The sequence below is a fragment of the Pogona vitticeps genome, chromosome 1, assembly GCF_051106095.1.
Source record: "Pogona vitticeps strain Pit_001003342236 chromosome 1, PviZW2.1, whole genome shotgun sequence".
Taxonomy (NCBI): Eukaryota; Metazoa; Chordata; class Lepidosauria; order Squamata; family Agamidae; genus Pogona; species Pogona vitticeps.
In genome coordinates this window covers 152,603,243-152,607,882 of record NC_135783.1, presented here as the reverse complement: position 1 = coordinate 152,607,882, position 4,640 = coordinate 152,603,243, and the positions used below count along the sequence as shown (strand labels likewise).

At 45.9% G+C, this 4,640-nt stretch overlaps 1 pseudogene across 1 annotated transcript; it reads right to left on the bottom strand.

Moving 5' to 3' along the window:
- Window positions 1-269: 269 nt before the first annotated feature.
- LOC110071226 (protein BTG3-like) lies at window positions 270-1,585 on the bottom strand (annotated as a pseudogene). Its single transcript, XR_013542359.1, has one exon. The product of XR_013542359.1 is annotated as a protein BTG3-like (transcript).
- Window positions 1,586-4,640: the final 3,055 nt, after the last annotated feature.

Here is a 4,640-nt window from a genome sequence, read left to right as displayed (position 1 = left end):
ATTATTAACAATTACTGCAGAAATGTTTCCCAAAAATAATAGGTCTATTACCCCCCTAAATTTCTTTCCAGGACCCCAACCCTTTAAAAGGATCTTTAATGTTGGCCATTCTACACAATCAAATGCCTTAAAATATCGAATGAAAAAATATCTGTCTTTGCTCCATGGTGAAGAAAGACAAAGCCTGACTCTTCCGAGTTACCCCGTCCCAGTTAAGGTCTAGGGCAAGGCCTAAGGGGCCGAAAATACTTGTCCAGCATCCTTCTTTCTTAAGACTTGGATGCCCGTTTCGTGAGGTGTTTCACCAGGTCCGGGTTCGGTTTCCTGGTGGCAGGCAGCTTCGAGGGGAGGTTGACGTAGTAGAGACGAAGGGGCTAAGACATAGGTGACCATGTTGTGTTGCCATGGAATCCACAGAGGAGACGGGATGTAGAAATGCTGTGGTGTCTGTTCAGTATTGCTTCTCCCGGGTTGACTTCTGTGCATTGCCTGGATTTTCTCCAAATGCTTTGCCCACCCTTCGCCCTCAGAAGAGCACTCTGAGGGAGTTGGAGACTCTGAATGGTAATCTGACATTTCCAGCTCTGGAGACGATTTGCCATTCCTGTATTCCTCACGCACATTGAAAGGGTGGCTGTTCTCACCAAGCCCACACGAGACTTCGCCAGGGTCAATCCATACAGTGAACTCTTGAGACAAGGATAACTCTAATACACACCCGCATCCTGGGAAGCTTGCACGAGAGAACTGTCTACAGGATCTGTCCTGTTTCTCCTTATGCATCTATATGCATGTCCATTGGTGAGACAATTGCCGAAGCACTCCACCTGCTCCTTGATGAGTCGGACGTTGTTCTTCATGATGTTCAAGATGAACTGGACTCCCATCTCCACATCTTCCTTCATTGTGTTGGTTGTCATTTGTGCATTCTATGGAAGGCAACGTGGCCCTGTTAGCCCTGAATTTTACGTTCAGAACTCCGGCAAGGACAACAGGCTAAAATGCACAAACAGCTGATACAAAGTCAATTCTTTATTTAGAAAAGTACATCTGGGTCTTTTGTCCTAAAAGCAGAAAAAGGCCCCGAGCAAAGAATGCATATATATTTTATAAGGTGTTTACACAAAGAGCCATAAATTGGGACATTTTTACTGGTTCTTTGGACCTCAAACTTGGATCCTACTTCCCATTGGGCCAAAGATGTTCCATACGCATAGCGTATTTGCTGTACCTGAATATCCATACTGTGCCCCCGTGTTCCCTTGACCCAGGGTCACGTTATACCCCGAATGTGCCTGCATGTCTGAAAGGATGTTCCTTGGTTCTCCTTATCTCATTGATATGTTTATGTTGCATTTGCTGGGCCTCAATGTATGGCCTTCTGAAACAGCAACTCTCCTATTGGTGTCAAACTATAAATGTCTGGCTTCCTCCCTTAATATTCCAATGTAGCCATCTGTGCCCGTTTGTCTCTTAAATTGATGTGTTCTGAGAAGGAAGAAAAGCTGCCTTGTTTGTGTAAACAAAATCTAAATGTTATCTCATTGTGGTGTGATAGCTTCCTGTTGCCTGGGTCTAAGAGGTCATTGTAGCTAACATGCTTTGAAATGCGGGAATGTGGTGGGGAACTTGCTTAACTATTGCATAGGTCAGGCGTATCAAGAGAGGCCCAATACATTGAGATAGAATGAGGACACAAAATACATTAAAATAGAAAATGCATATAGGATACAGTTACATAAAGAGTATACAGTGTGCATACAAAATACATCTATTCAGTAAGAAATCAGTAAGAAATTATATTTCAAGTACAAATACAGTATATGATTGCTCAAGTAAAATACAGGAATATGATTGCTGAGTATATATGAATTAGATAGAGTGTTATATTATATTCATAAGAGTGGTATCCTTTGTATGTTATATCAGAACTTCGTCCTGTCCTCCTAACACTCCCCCCTTTTAAAATTCTGACAGCAGTAAGATGGCAGAATTTAAACTGCCCTCACGTTGAGATGACACAGATTGAAGGTGGGAGCAGTGGCAAGATGGACAAAAGGAAGAAGTAACAGTAAGAAGTTTTGCAAGTATACCAACAAGTAGGGCCATGATGATAAGGACAGTGCCAATAACAATGTTCTTGAAAGTGGAAAAATTGGGGAGCCAGGACGTGAGTTTACTCCAGTCCCAGTTTTCCTAATTTTTGACATTAAAGGCATTATAGGTACGGGTGCGGTCCAGCTGGTGTTCACGGACCAGAGTAGCGAGGTCATCATGATCGAGGATCAAACCTTTCTGTTCATCATGAAACATACAACAGGTCTCATTGATATAGGCACACAAACTGCCCTGCTACAAAAGCACCATGTCAAGCGCCAGACGATGCTGGAGGACCATGTTTTTGACAGAAATAATCTCAGATTGCAAACAGGATTGAATGTTGGCCGTGACGTTTTCAAGGGTTTCTAGTGCTACAGAGGTATTGTAAACAAAATCAGCTAGCATGTGTATGTCTTTGTAGTTTTGGGCTACACCAAGTGAAGGGAGAAAGGCACGTCCAAGGAGGGTGCCTATGGACCATTTCCATGGTTTAGACATAGATCTAATGGCCCGATGGGTGGTTCGGGATGAGTAGTGTATAGCGGAGACATCACAAGGATGCACACACCCCCCGGCCATAGCCACCCGATGGTACAAATCCCTTCCCAGTCAGGGGGGGCAAAACCTTGAAGGTCTTGAGACCACAAAACCACCAAAAACCGGATTCAAGATGGAGTGGCTTTGTATTGTGTAAAACATGCAAAGTATTAATAATGAGAGGTTTGGGGACTGCAAGGCCCTGAGGGTATTGTAGAAAAAGGGTATACAAGGTGAAACGGGTGCTGTTTTTGCTATGATTAAGGAATGGAATGGGGTCACCATCCAGCATCCAGGTGGTCCCATCCCATAGGAATGTTAAAGTACAATTTCGTCATGTGCCGAGAGGCTGTGTGAAGCCTAAATTTTTATTAAAGCATATAGGGGCTACCTGTTGGGGTCCTTTGAGGGAGAACAGGGGAATATAAGAAGGGCCTACCTCAATGGCGTCGATAGAATGCTTATACCAATCGGAAAGGGCTAGAGGAACAGGCCATGATGGCAACCCCAGGCGGCCGTGAAAAGGGAAGAATGTTCAAATCCAACAATTCAGGAGGGATGTATGCTGCACAACCTCTTGATGTAACCATACCATGGTATTATCCTCGAAAGCGACCCCCCTTAGGAAATGTCCAAAAAGCAGAAAGCAGGCGAGGGAGGAAACCATGATAAAAAGAGTCCAAAGAATCCTATTCTTCAGGCAATTGTCAAGGTTGTCACTGGAATAAGAAGCAGTGGCCGTCAACACCTTTTATCACCCACCGGTCACAGGGAGGTCACCAGGGCTGCAGAGGGGGAGGCAGAACTAAATCCTGAGGCGGGGAGGCATGTTTGATGCGAGTGTAGTGAATCCAAGTGGTGTGACCCTCAACTTTAACGCACGAAGGCGTAGTGAGAATAACTTGGAGTGGACCTTTCCACTTCGCAGTGAGGGGTGAATCAGACAGTGATTTCGTGTAGATCCAGTCTCCCGGGGAGAAGGAGTGGAGAGGCTGATCCAACGTCACAAGATCTTTCTCCAGCAGTTGGCTGTGGCTATCCTATTAAAGTCGGGACATGCTCAAGAGATAATTATGTGAATCCTCCCCCCCCCTTTCCTAGGCAGTGGGGAATCCCGGATGGGAGGGCCGCTACAATGGAAGGATGACCGTACATAGGTTCATATGGGCTGATGGCTAGCTTTCTGTGAGGCAAAATGCGGAGGAGGGCTTGGGGAAGCAAATTGACCCACCCTAGGCCAGGCTCCTGCATCATTTTCTGAAGGTGTGATCTTAAGGTTTGATTAAGGCTTTCCACCTGGCCGGAGCTCTGAGGCTGGTAAGCGGCGTGGAGCTTCCAGTCAATGTTTAGATATGTGGAAACTTGTTGGACTATCTCAGCAACAAAATGGGGTCCATTATCTGATGAAATTCCCTCCCAGGGGATTCCATGCCTTGGAATGATGTCATGTAGCAAAAACCGGATAACTTCTTTCGCTTGTTCTGTTGTAGTGGGAAAGGCTTGAGGCCAAACTGTAAGTGTATCTACAAAGACAAGGCAGTATTGTACCCCTGTATGGTCCCATTTCTGTGAAATCTATTTGCCACCGGGACCCTGGCCACAATCCTTTCGGTTGCATTCCCATAGGGCCTCTCCGGAGTCCGGTGTGTGGATTGTTTCTACAGCAAATTTCGCAGGCCTCAGCCACATCCTGGGCTAGGGAAGAGAGACCATGTCCATAAGGCTAAGGTCGAACACTATCGAGCATGACCTGAGGACTAGTGTGGGTACGTCTATGAAGTTCCCACATGAAATGCCGGGTCAGCTGTCTAGGCAGTACGAACCTCCCATCTTCTGTGTACAACCAGCCACCGTCACCCACTGTTCCCATTCTTTACTAACACTTTCTCTCTTTCCCTCTTTGAGTACTGTGGTGGATTCGGCAGTGGGAGTGCCGGAGCCAGGAGGACCGTAAGAGCCTGATAGTTTACCTGGGTCTCCTTGGCCACTCACCGTGCAGTCTC